This window comes from Malus domestica, chromosome 01, assembly GCF_042453785.1.
Source record: "Malus domestica chromosome 01, GDT2T_hap1".
Lineage (NCBI taxonomy): Eukaryota > Viridiplantae > Streptophyta > Magnoliopsida > Rosales > Rosaceae > Malus > Malus domestica.
In genome coordinates this window covers 15,238,054-15,251,852 of record NC_091661.1, presented here as the reverse complement: position 1 = coordinate 15,251,852, position 13,799 = coordinate 15,238,054, and the positions used below count along the sequence as shown (strand labels likewise).

Below are 13,799 nucleotides of genomic sequence, written 5' to 3'. Positions count from 1 at the left end.
TTTTTATTTATTTATTTATTTATCTGAAAACAAGTAATCTATAATTGAGATAAAATATGCTAGGATAACATAAAACAAATAATCTTTGTTTTTTTTTTCTCTGAAAACAAGTAATTGTTGCAGTCATATTTAGAATAGTAATGTGATTGTGTAAATCCTAAGGAATCTGGGAATGTATCTTATATTCCTATTATGACTAGATTACTTATTATATGTTGTAATACTAAAGGGAAAGGTTTTACCCTTCCTACTACTATAAATAAAGGCACAATGGGGTGAATCAAACACACCTCACAATTAAATCAATCTCTCTTCTCCCTAAAGCTTGCCGCACCCCTCTCTCTCTAACCCTAGATCGCTCAATCAAATAGGCCTACAACACGTTATCAGCACACTCTTGCCAGAAGCTAAGGAATTGACGCATCGTTGGAGGAGGCTATCATCCACCACATTCAAAGGCTTATTCGTTTTCTGCTAATCAGGTACGCTTAAAATAAAAGAAGATATTTGAAACGTCCACGAAGCATGAAAACATTCCCCATGATGCATGAACCCCTCTATGTTTATATTTTCCTTTCGATATATATATATATATATATATATATATTGTATATGTTCATATATTTGTCAATATATATATTTGTTTCATGCATCGCACAATTAAATTGTTATGTGGAATTTGTGCCGTAGAAGCATAAAATTAATTAAAAGTGACCTGCAGTCCATTAATCTGATAATGAATCCAAAATTATTGACCTGAATATCACTTTTAGACATTAACGATTCAATAATTTATTTTTATACTTTGAACCGTCACATACTTTAATAGTAACGAAGCTCTCACACTTGAGTTCCCGAAGACAACTCAAATCCACTACACTTAGTTAGTATATTGCATTATGTGTTTCTTGCAGGAACCTCTCATTATGAACTAATTGTTCATAAAACTAAATTGAACCTGTAGTTTCAAATTTAGTGCCTGTGAAACCCGAAGTTTTCATTCAAAACATACCACATGAAACCCGTAGTTTTCATGCATAAATTAAACCAATACATGTCTAAAGAACCTGTATGTTATACGATATATGTCTATGGCTTACCATATGACTAATCACGTTTTCTCCCTCCGTTTTAAGGACATGTCGAACTTGAACAAGCTCGATTTCTCTACTCTAGAAGTCTCTGGAAGAAACTATCTGAAGTGGGTTCAAGATGTGAAGCTCCATCTCACTGCAAAGGGCATTAGAGCCACCATCGAGACACATATCACCGACAAACCTGTTGACGAAGCTCAAAAGGCTATTGCAATGATCTTCATCCGAAGACACATTCATGATGCACTGCAGACTGAGTATCTCGCTAAGAAGGACCCACGCACCCTCTAGCTTGCTCTGGCCGACCGTTTCGATCACCAGAAAGATATATACTTACCTGAAGCAAGACACGACTAGTAGCATCTTCACTTCCAGGACTTTAAGTCCGTGAATGAATACAACTCTAAAGTTTGTAGAATTCGTTCTCTATTGAAATTCTGTAAAATGGAATTAACCGAATCAGATCTTCTGGAGGTTGACCTTCCATGCCACCAATATTGTCCAGCAGCAACAATATAGGGTACAGAAATTCACCAAGTTTTCAGATTTAATCTCTATATTACTTCTTGCTGAAAATGAGAACCAGTATTTGATGAAGAATCATCAAGCTTGACCCATTGTCTCAAACGCTGCACCTGAAGCGCATGCGACCTATTCTAACAACCATAAACGACGAAAGAACCGTCGTGGTTGTGGCAATGGGCAGCAAGCCCAACCAAGGTCAACAGAGTGCCACATCTAAGGGAAGAATTGCAACCCAGCAGCGTCCACCTCTCTCCCCTAAGGTCCCAAACTTCAAGAACAAGGGCAAAGCTCCCGTTCAGGCTGCTTCTACTGAATTGGACATGTGATATAGCTATGGATCAAAGGATCATTGGTCACGTGTATGTCGAGCTTCACCTGAGGCTATTGCCAAGTATCATTCCCGTCGTGAGTCTAACTTTGCACATGTGGATCATCCGGCAGATGCAACTACATCATTGGAGATATTAGATTTCCAAGAGGCGTCAGTGCCTATAGATGAATAAAATAAGACATGTATTTAGGGTGTTTACCCCTAGTGGCCGAACCCACTAGGAGTGGCCGGCCCTACCCCCCCTATTTTGCTAGGTTTATGGTTTAATTTTGAACAATTTTTCTAAGTATTTGGAATAATTTGTTTGGTTTTGGTTTGTTTTGAATTATGGATTGTTATTTGAATGAATATTATTTTCTCGAATTGCTTAATTGAATGAATGGATTTATATTTATACATGTGACCAATTCAATCAATTTATTTCTAGGTATGTCTAGTGGGGAAGTTAGTTGTCTGGCAGATAGTGCAACCACGCACACCATATTGCGTGAACGCCACTATATTACTAACTTCATACCCAAGAAAGCTTCTTTGACAACTCTCTCAAGCTCATCCAACCTGATTGAAGGATATAGAAAGGCACATATCATGTTGTCTCATGGTACAATTCTGACCATTAAGGGAGGCACTCTATACTCCACGTTCCGGAAGAATGTTGCTGAGTTTTAGAGATATTTGAGATAATCAATATCATCTTGAAACCACTAAAGATCATGGTTCTAAATCTCTTTGTATCACTTCGTATGAATATGGCCAGAAGCATATTCACGAGAAGTTGGAACGCTTGCCGAGTGGATTGTACATCACAACCATTCGCGGCATAGAAGCCCATAGTGTGGCCGGCCCTATGCCTGAGTTCCTGGACACTTTGTTACTTTGGCATGATCGTTTGGGACATCCTGGACATGACATGATGCGTCGTATCCTCAAATCTTCACACGGGCATAAGTTACATCCCTATGTTGGATTCCCACCATGCAAAGCGTGTTCTTTAGGGAAGTTGAATACTCAACCCTCACATACAAAGATCATTCACGACCCCCCTAAATTTCTTCAGAGGATTCAAGGGGACATTTGTGGACCAATCCAACCAACCTGCGGACCATTTAGATACTTTATGGTGTTGGTTGATGCATCGACAAGATGGTCACATGTTTGCTTGTTGTCCACACGCAATGCCGCGTTTGCTAAACTCGTAGCTCAAATCATTAAACTAAGGGCTCACCAACCTGATTATCCGATCAAGTCGATTCGACTGGATAATGCTAGAGAGTTTACGTCACATACTTTTGACGATTATTGCATGTCAGTAGGGATAAATGTGGAACATCTTGTACCTCATGTTCACACCCAAAACGGCTTGGCAGAAGCTTTCATAAAGCGCCTTCAATTGATATCTCGGACTTTGGTTATGCGAACCAAACTGCCGGTATCTGCCTGGGGCTATGCAATATTGCACATAGCTATGTTGGTCTGCTTAAGGCCCACCGCTACCCAACCACATTCACCGTTACAGTTGGTCACTGGATACGAGCCTGACGTCTCGCATTTACGGGTGTTTAGGTGCATTATTTATGTGCCAATAGCACCGCCGCTACGTATCAAAATGGGTCTTCAGAGAAAAATGGGAATCTATGTCGGTTATGATTTGCCATCAATTGTTCGATACTTAGAACCCTTGACAAGAGATCTCTTTACCGTCGTTAGGGGGAGATAAGCATCGTAACATTCCCGTAGAACGTCGCGAATTGTCGTGGTATGCTCCCATTATGTCTCATTTAGATCCCCGCATTGCCCAGTCTGAAACTGATGTGCGTCGAATTATAGATCTTTAGAGCATTGCTCAAAGCATGCCAGATGCTTTTAATGATCTAGCAAAGGTGACATGATCCCATATACCCGCTGCAAACACACCTGCAAGGATAGATGTATCCCGTGTATGTCAACAACCCGCCTGGGAAGGCTGGACCGTCCCCGAAGGAGGGGAGGCCGCACCTTCCAAGTGACAAGGTACATTGGCAACTAGCCAATCATCTGCTCCGACCCTGAAGCGTGGCAGACCCCTTGGTTTAAAGGATTCATAACCCCGGAAGAGGAAAATGGCACCAATTAGTGACCCTAGTTTGAATCCGACCATCGCTCACTCATCTGTTCCAACGCATGAGGTTATTCTAGATTACAATGATGCTTTAGATGAAACATGTTGGCCTCCCGAGAATCGTGAGATTTCGGTCCACTACATAGTATTGGATGAGGTTTGGAATAAGAATGAGATGATCGTCGACGATGCATTCTCGTACTCAATAGCTAGTGACATCATACTTAGCGACGACATTGAACCACATTCTTTCGATGAAAGCCGACGTAGAACCGATTGGTTAAACTAAAAACAAGCAATCCAGGTCGAACTCGATTCGCTCGCGAAACGTAAGGTATTTGGACCTATCGTTCCTACACCACCACACGTGAAGCCTGTTGGCTACAAGTGGGTTTTCGTGAAGAAGCGTAATGAGAAGAATGAAATAGTGCGATACAAAGCACGCCTCGTAGCGCAAGGCTTCTCTCAGCGCCTGGGGATTGATTACGAGGAGGCGTATTCCCCCGTAATGGACGTTATAACATTCCGCTACCTAATCAGTTTGGTAGTTTTCGAAAAAACTGAATATGCAGCTTATGGACGTGGTAACCGCGTATCTCTATGGGGGTAAATAGTTCTAGACCATGGAACACTCTTTCAATTGACTGGCTCAAATAGTTCTAGACCACGGAACACTCTCTTAATTAGGTTGAGGAGGTCACTCTACGAATTAAAACAATCCGGGCGGATGTGGTATAACCGTCTGAGTGAATATTTGACAAGTTAGCGTTATGTGAACAACAAACTATGCCCATGCATGTTCATAAAGAAGTCACATTCCATATTTGCAATCGTTGCAGTTTATGTCGATGACAAGAACCTCATTAGGACTCCCGCATAGCTTGAGGAAATTGCTACACACTTGACATCGGAATTTGAGATGAAGGATCTTGGGAAAACTCGATACTGTCTCGGCCTGGAAATCGAGCATTGTTCGGATGGAATCCTAGTACATCAATCGAACTACACCCAAAATGTGTTATGACGTTTTAATGAGGATAAAGCAAAGCCTTCGAGTACACCCATGGTCGTTCGGACGCTAGATGGTCAACGAGATCCCTTCCATCCAAAGGAGGATAAGGAAGAGATTTTGGAACCCGAAGTTCCTTACCTAAGTGAAATTGGGGCTTTATTGTACTTAGCTCAGTGCATTAGACCCGACATTTCCTTCGCTGTGAATCTATTGGCTAGATACAGCAATGCGCCCACACGTAGCCACTGGAATGGTGTTAAAGATATTTTCTGCTACCTCAAAGGTACTACGGATTTGGGCTTGTTCTATACCCGTGAATCTTCAAGTGTTGCTGCCCCCTATGGCCCTCGGATTGATTCTCGCCTTGTTGGTTACGCAGATGCTGGATATCTGTCTGACCCACATAGAGCACGTTCTCAAACGGGTTATGTCTTTACCGTTGGAGACACCGCTATATCTTGGAGGTCTACCAAGCAAACGCTAGTTGCGACTTCGTCTAACCATGCTAAGATTCTTGCCCTACATGAAGCATCGTGTGAGTGCTTTTGGTTGAGAGAAGTTATGGAACATATTCGAAGCACTAGTGGTCTTACATCAGTCGTTGACTTTCCTACGACGATCTTTGAAGACAATGCAACATGTATCGAGCAGCTGAAGAAGGGATACATCAAAGGAGACAACACCAAGCACATAGCGCCAAAGTTCTTTTACTCACACCAGCAGCAGCAGCATCAGAACATTGAAGTCAAGCAAATCCATTCCCAGGACAACCTGGTCGATCTCTTTACCAAGTCGTTGCCCAAGTCTACTATTCAGAAGCTCGTCCAAGGAATCAGTATGCGTACATTATCTAAGTTGAATAGCTTGTAATTCTCTTAATTAGAAGTTATGTCTAACTCAAGGGGAGTATCTAAAAGCATACTCACATGATCTTAATGTACTCTTTTTTCTACGATTAGGAGCATTTTTCCCACTAGGTTTTTGCTACCTAACGAGGTTTTAATGAGGCACCCATCCTGGGATGATCATACTCCGATGAGTTCACTACCTTTGTCCAGTTTGACGAATGTTTTAGACATTATGCATATTTTCTTACTTTTCTCCTTAGTCTATGGGTTTTCCTCATTTCTTAGGTTTTACCATAGCAAGGTTTTTGTGAGTTTTTACAAATGCATACTTCAAAGTAAATTTGAGACTCGCGATCACCCGTTGTGCCGATGACTTCATCAACTATTCTACCTTATCTGCTGAAGATCTGATGCGATGGTTTATTGAGTATTTACACACTCAAGAGGGAGTGTTGCAGTCATATTTAGAATAGGAATGTGATTGTGTAAATCCTAGGGAATCTGGGAATGTATCTTATATTCCTATTAGGACTAGATTACCTATTAAATGTTGTAATTCTAAAGGAAAATGTTTTACCCTTCCTACTACTATAAATAAAGGCACAATGAGGTGAATCAAACACACCTCACAATTAAATCTATCTATCTTCTCCCTAAAGCTTGCTGCACCCCTCTCTCTCTCTAACCCTAGATCGCTCAATCAAATAGGCCTACAACAATAATATATAATTAAGATAAAATATGCTAGGATAACACCGTTATTGACAAAAATAATCCACTTAGGGGAGGGTTGGAAAAACTGAAAACTGAGAAAAAAAATTGAACCGAACACTAAACCAAACTGGAAAAAACCAAATCAAACCAAAATCTATTGGTTCGGTTTCAGTTTTAGTGGTTCAAAAATTAAACCAAAAACTGAATTATCTTAAAACAATGTCGTTTACAAATTTTACACATAACCTTACCCCTATTGCAATTTGGGAGTTCCATAGTCAAATCATCGGTCGCTGCAAAACAAACCTCGTTGTCTTCGCCCCATCTCTCTTTCCTTTTCTCATTCCAAAACCCAGACCACCATTTATGTAAAAACCATTGCTTCCAAGGGCCTTTCCCCTGTAAATGCGAAATTCATGTGACAAATCAAACAAGAACATGTGTACAAAATAAATTTTGTATTAATGTAAAATGTGGGTTTACAATCTCTATTACAAATTTGATACATCTGATTCGATCTCTGGGGTAAAAAGTGCGTGTGTTGTTGATCTGAGGTTCACAGTGACTTGATCTCAAATGAACGAACGCCTTAAAGTTTTGGCTTGTGGCGATAGAGGAACCAGCACTTGTAGGGGTGCTTGGTGGTTCTTCACAAATGCGATGAAGAATGTAAAGAGCTTGCTGAATCTTCTGAGTATTTGAGGGTGTTTGAGGCTTGAGAGTTTGAGCGTCTAGGTGTGGGGATGACTTCTGAGTCCCTTTCTTTGTCTTGGAGCCTCATATTTATACGCCAAGTCTTGCTTATTGTTGGTTTTGGCCTTAATTATGGACTTGATTCATTGACGAAAGAACCATGACTTGTTTTGAGGCTTGGTTTGTGATTTGAATTCATCAAATAATCTTTTATTTAATTGAATAATCTGTGATTTAATCAAATTATCTTTGATTTAATTAAATAATCTTTGATTTAATCAAATTATCTTTGATTTAAATCAAATAAATCATTCACATTTTATCCTTAATTTGGAATTTTAAATCAATTAATTTGATTGATATAAATTAATATAGATAATTCCTTAATTTCTTTTTGCCAAGTGTCGACACATGTCTCTCTGAATGACTCGTCCAATTTTGATGAATTACATGTCATGTGTACGATTTGTTAGACACATGACACATGCCACACAAGCCTCGGCACATCAAAATTTTTATGTGTCAGTGAGTATTTATTTCATCGAAATTTATGTGTCTACACTCCCATATGCTTTTGTGGAGACTAGTTAATCCCAGCCTCATTTTGCTGGACTTTATCATCCCTTGCAACGGTGCAAGCTCTTGTCAATCCTTGCATTTGTGCAAGGATTTCACCGGCTTTTCTAGCCTGATTTTAAGTTTGTGCGACTACGTCATCTATATGGGTTCTCTTTTTATATCCTTTCTTGGTGGTGCTACTGATTTCATCTGATTTGGAGAAATTGTGTGGCAATATGTGTAAATCTCAATTAAGAGCAAGTTGTATGTTTACTCTCAACCAATCCAAATAATATTTATAGAATACTAAAACCTTTAAAAAAGTTCCCATGTGCCTCACCCCCACCGACATAACCTGATGAGTCAATTTCATACTACATATTTTCCTCTATCCTTAGTACGTTTTGGTAATTATTTTGGTGAGATTTTGATACTTTGCGTCATATTTCCAATGTAAGACATGCGACTTCTTCTTAAGCAAAAAATGATCAAATGGTGAAATTTTGGAGCAATTCCAATTGGAGGATGTTCATCAATATCTCAAATTGTTCGTATCAAAGTTTCAAATTTTTCTACCAAGCGGTTAATTTATGGCGAAGAATTAAAGGACCAGTGCACAATACTATCAGATTAAGCTGCAGGCTTTATTTGCGAGATTTGCTAAAAGATGATGGTTTTTGGGTTCAAACTCTTCTGCAAAGATGTTCAGAACGTCCTAAGCTGTAGTTTGAGTCGTTTTGGGCCAAATTTGGAGGACTGATGGTGTAGAAACGTGGCTAGTTCTTTACTGGCCATATTTCCTTAGTTGATTTGGATTGTGATTTTAAGTTATCCTTTTGTTATTTTGTTTTCTAGTTTTTAGAAGACATTTTCTAGGAATGATTGTATTGTGTAGTAGTATAAATAAGGCCAATTAGCCATTAGGGTTATGTATGCACTATTTTGGAGAAATCGGCTTAGATAGCTTTTGACGATTCAAGTTTATTTATAAGGTGTTTTCTATCCATATTCTTAATACTATTTTTCTTCATGATTATGCGTAACTAGTCTTTTTGCTAGGGTGAGGCCACGAGCCTTAACATGAATATGTGATTTTATTAATTTGCTTATTAATGGATGCATGTTTGCTTTGAATTATTAATTACCATGTTTAAACTATCTAATTGTCTTAATGATTCGCGATCATTAGGGTAATTAGGCAAGTAATGTGATGCACTTCCTGTTGGAATATCACCCAAAAATTGAGGAGGGCTTCTTGTGATTAGTAATTTTAAGTTCACTTAAGTAAACATCATGCTCTTAAGTATTGCATGGTTTTTCAAAGGGTTTTCACAAACTTAATGAGTATTGCATGTTTATATTTAATCTAAACATCACAAACGGGTTGCATGTTAGATATACATTAATTTTCACCTAAACGTCACGAGGAAAGTATGCATTAGGAAAGCCTAACCTTCAAAGCATGTATGTAGAAATTTGTAAGTAATTGGTAAATTTGCAATAGGATTTGTATTAGTGACTGCGGAACCCTAGTGTCTTTTTAAATTGATTTTCAAAAATGTTTTCTTTTAGTTATTTTTCTCTTGCGGATTTATTTAATTATTTTTATTAAAATTCGTTTTTATTATTTTAAGTCATAAAATCAATCTTCTTCAAATTTTATTTTAAATAATTAATTAAGGATTAGTTTAAATACAAATTATTCATTCAATGCCTATGAAAAACGATTTTGCTTGAGCCTTTTAGACTATAACTACCTTATTCTCTTGCAATTATTTTTAAGTGTTTTTAACCCTATTTGTGTAGGTACTAAAAATCCTATTATAACCCATCCACCTTTCTCTCTAATAGTTCATCTAATTCAATTCAACCCTCAATGACCCTACTATAGTTTTCTTTCAATTCATCCTTTCTTTTATTTATTTTTTGGGTAAATCTCAGTTTACTACCCTCAAGTTTCGTGGTTTTCAACATTTGGTACATGAAATTTTTTTCGTCTTAGAGTCATATGTAAAGTGTTAATTTTGGGACAGTCTCATACATCTGTTAGTCTAGTGGTTAAGTCTTTCGTTAATTGATGACGTGGCGTCCATATGGATAATGATTGGGCGCCACATGTCATTAAAAGGTCCACCTGGAAATTAAAAATTAAAAAAAAAAATTAAAAAGGCACCCCTCTTCTACCTCCCCCAATCCCCTCCCTCCCATTTTTTCCTCTACAACCCCTCTCTTCTGCACATTCCATATCGCTCCTCTCCACTCTCTTGTTCACCTACTGTTCTCATCTCTTCAGCCTCCATCAGCTTTCCCAAGGCCTCAGATTGCTGCGAAACCTCCATTGATAGCACAGGCGGAAGCTAGCTTGGAACCCATGGAGCAACACCTATACATCGATTCGCGTTGTTTTGAATAGTCTCGTCATCTTCCTCAGCTGATCGTCTCATATCATAATGGCTGGAGCGTAGAAATTGGTCTAGAAAAAACCCATAAACCATCAAATTTTCAAAATTTTGAGACAGAAATCATCAGGAAATCCAAATGGGTAGTCGAAATGAGTACCTTTGAAGCTGGTAATCAAATCGGAACGAAGAGAGAAGATGGGAGGGCAACTGACAAGCTTGAAAAGTACAATAGCCTTCTCATTATTTTCTGATGGCAACTCCTCGATAACCTCTGATATTGCCTCTAGCACGAACTTCGCCAGATTGACACAATCGCCTAAAGCCAGAGGCATCTGCAACCTCAGAGCTTCCAATTCCTTCTTCCTCGTCGTCATGAACCTCCAGAACCCTCCATAATCCATCTTTAAGCACAACAACTTGAGATTCATCTGCGAACCCTCGCCGTCGTCCACCTCTCCGTACTCGTCGTCATTGCGGGCTTTCTTCAGCACCTTGAGCGTTGCCTCCTTGCTCTTCTCGACATTGCCAAGCGCGACTTAGCAGATGTCCCTGATCGAGACCTCGCATTACTTGAGGTCGTTGAGTGAGGCCTTGGTCTTGTGCTCCAGGGTTTGGATTTTGAGCTTGATGGCCTCGGATTTCTTCAGGAGGTTCTGCCGCTGGAACTAGTCGAAGCTTGGTGGAGTCAACTTAGTCAACTCATCGAGATTGGGGATCGACCCCATGATCGTCGTACGGTGCAATCAGCGGCCAAAGGGGAACAAGATATGGCAGAGAGAGAAAGGAGAAGCCTTATAATTCGGAGGTAGAGGAAGGTTAGAGAGAGAAAGTGGAGATTAATGGCGTTGAGTGTTTGGGAAAGGGAATTGAGGGTGGGTGTGCAGAAAAGAGGGAGGGGGTTGGGGGAGGTAGAAGACGGGTGTGTGTTTTTTTTTTTTTTTTTTTTAATTTTGATTTTCCAGGTGGACCCTTAATGACACGTGGCGCCCAGTCATTGTACACATGGGCGCCACATCATCATTTAATGGAAGACTTAACAAGCTGACTAACGGATATATGAGATTGTCCCAAAATTAACATTTTAGGTATGATTCTGGGATGAAAAAAAACTTTATGTACCAAATGTTGAAAACCATGAAACTTGAGGGTAGTAAACTAAGATTTAACCATATTTTTTATTTTTTTTGTCAAACGATAGATTTTGTTAGATTAGGTGTTAAATTAGTTACCGACGGGGTTTGAACCCATGTTGTCATGCAAGGGATCAACACCTTTCTTTTATGGGAGTTTTAATGAAAATGGCTTAGGCTAACTTTAATTTAACCATAAACTATTATTTAACCAAAATGACTTAAAATTTAATTCTAAGGACAAACTATTCATATACCAGGCCCTGCAAACATGAAAACTCAAAGGCTGAACTAAAAGCCCAACACAATAAAAAAAAATTCCAAACTTGCCCCTAATAGAAAGCCTGTTACCTCTTTTATAGTGGAGAAAACATGTTACCTTATTAAATATGAAGGTGATGAATTGGCGTCCACCATCCCCACTTCCATTTTCCTTTGTTGTCCACCATTCCCCTTTCATTGTTCCGACTACCACACGTGCCAAACTAATAAACAAAACCAACCGTTCTTGTTTCACTATGGGGATGTAGGAAATTTGATTTTTTAAGTGAGCTTTAGAAGATTTTTGTTTTTTTTTTTAATTCATAGAATATTGCTATTTTTGTATGTAAAAAAACTTAATGGTCCTGTAATTTAATTGCACTCAAATTGTTTATCTATTTTCGTTGCTCAAGACACTTTCGATGCATTTCTCAATAGTCCTTATTTCAACTTTTTTTTTTTTTTCCAGACACTGCTCTTGACAGAAGAATCCCAAAAGGGCCATGAATACAAAAAAGCAAAAACATATTCATCAAAATAGTATATGTTTTTGAAACCCACAAAAAAAACACCATAATTTTATATTGAGAGAGAGAGGAGAGAGAATAGAGAAGAGGGGACTGAAAACTTCATGCAGTTGAATTTCAAGCTGCTATACATAGCCAAATCAAAAGTAATCCATATATAGATTATACTATTAAATAGTAACATATAAGATTACTATTTTGTGGAGAAAGACGTGCGATCAATCAAGATTCAAGATTGGGTTGTTTTGTCAAAACTTTGTCTTTATTTTGTTCATTTTCAGAAATAGTGTGGGTTATTTTGGTTTAATTTCCGAAATAGTACAGGTTATTTTGCTGTAACTCTAGAAATAATGTGGGTTATTTTGGTTCAGTTTCAAAAATAGTGTGGGTTATTTTGCTGTAGTTTTTGAAATAGAGTGGATTATTTTGGTTCAGTTTAAAAAATTGTGTGGGTTATATTGTTGTAGTTCTAGAAATAGTGTGTATTTTGTTCATTTCCAGAAATAGTGTGAGTTATTTTGGTTCAGTTTTCAAAAAATAGTGTGTAATTTTGCTATGGTTCAAAAAATGGTATGGTTATTTTAGTTCAATTTCAGAAATAGTGTTGGTTATGTTGATGTAGTTTTAGAAATAGTATTTATTTTGTTCCCTTCCACAAATAGTGTGGGCTATTATGGCCCAGTTTCAAAAATAGTGTGAGATAGTTTGTTGTCGTTTCAGAAATAGTGTGACTTATTTTAGTTACATTTCAGAAATAGTGTGAATTATTTTGGTTACGTTCCAAAAATAGTGTGAATTATTTTAATTTTTTGTTTATCTTGAAAAAGATTTAAGTATTATAATTGAGTAGAAGCATAAAGGCATCATTCCCCTTCACAATAAATTCCAAATGTTAACGTGACTAAGGAAATTTAGGGATTCTCTTTAGTGTGGGTGAATACGTATAAACGCGACTAAGTATAAAGGCCTTCCTGTTTGTAGCTTGATTCATTCCTTTTTTTAATATAGTTATGATGATGTTTTCCTAAAGTCATCCAGCGATTCCATCTCTCTGTATATGCAAGAGACGAAGAAGCTAATTAATACTAACAAAAGTAAAGAATGTAAAGGAGAAAAAAATAAGAGGAAAAAAGAAAATAATAATATATATACACATACAACAAGATGCAAAGTTGGAGATTGTTGAGCGGCCGCTTATTTATAGGCTTTACAGTCTAGCTTTCTTCTTCACAAGAAGGGATGTTTTCATTCAAAATTACCTCAGCCATCTCCAATCACCTGTAAACGTAAGCAGAAAATTCACTTTCGGAACATCGAATTCTTCTCTTCTTCTTCGTTAGATTGAAAGGTTAATAATCGGATGAATAAGGAGAGAAGGGCAGAAATTTACCTTTGGCTTTTTTGCCAATGTCGGTGAAAGTGCAGATCCCTTGCTCATCTTTACATAGAGGAGAGAGAGAGTGAGAAATTTTGGGTGGGAGGGAGAGAGAGAGAGTGACAAAATCATATCGTTTTGCTTGTAAGAGATCGTTTCCGATTTTCACAGAGATGGAGACGGCTCAAAATTAAGTTTGGGATCGAAGCTGTGGTTTTTACATAGTGATAG

General features: G+C 38.1%; 1 long non-coding RNA gene across 1 annotated transcript; it reads right to left on the bottom strand.

Annotated features, from left to right (window-relative positions):
• Nucleotides 1–9,938: 9,938 nt before the first annotated feature.
• On the bottom strand, nt 9,939–11,157 carry LOC108175242 (uncharacterized). Its single transcript, XR_011580920.1, has 2 exons — nt 10,433–11,157; nt 9,939–10,346 (listed from the first exon to the last, which is right to left on the bottom strand). It is a non-coding gene; the product is annotated as an uncharacterized lncRNA (long non-coding RNA).
• Between the last annotated feature and the right edge of the window lie 2,642 nt (nt 11,158–13,799).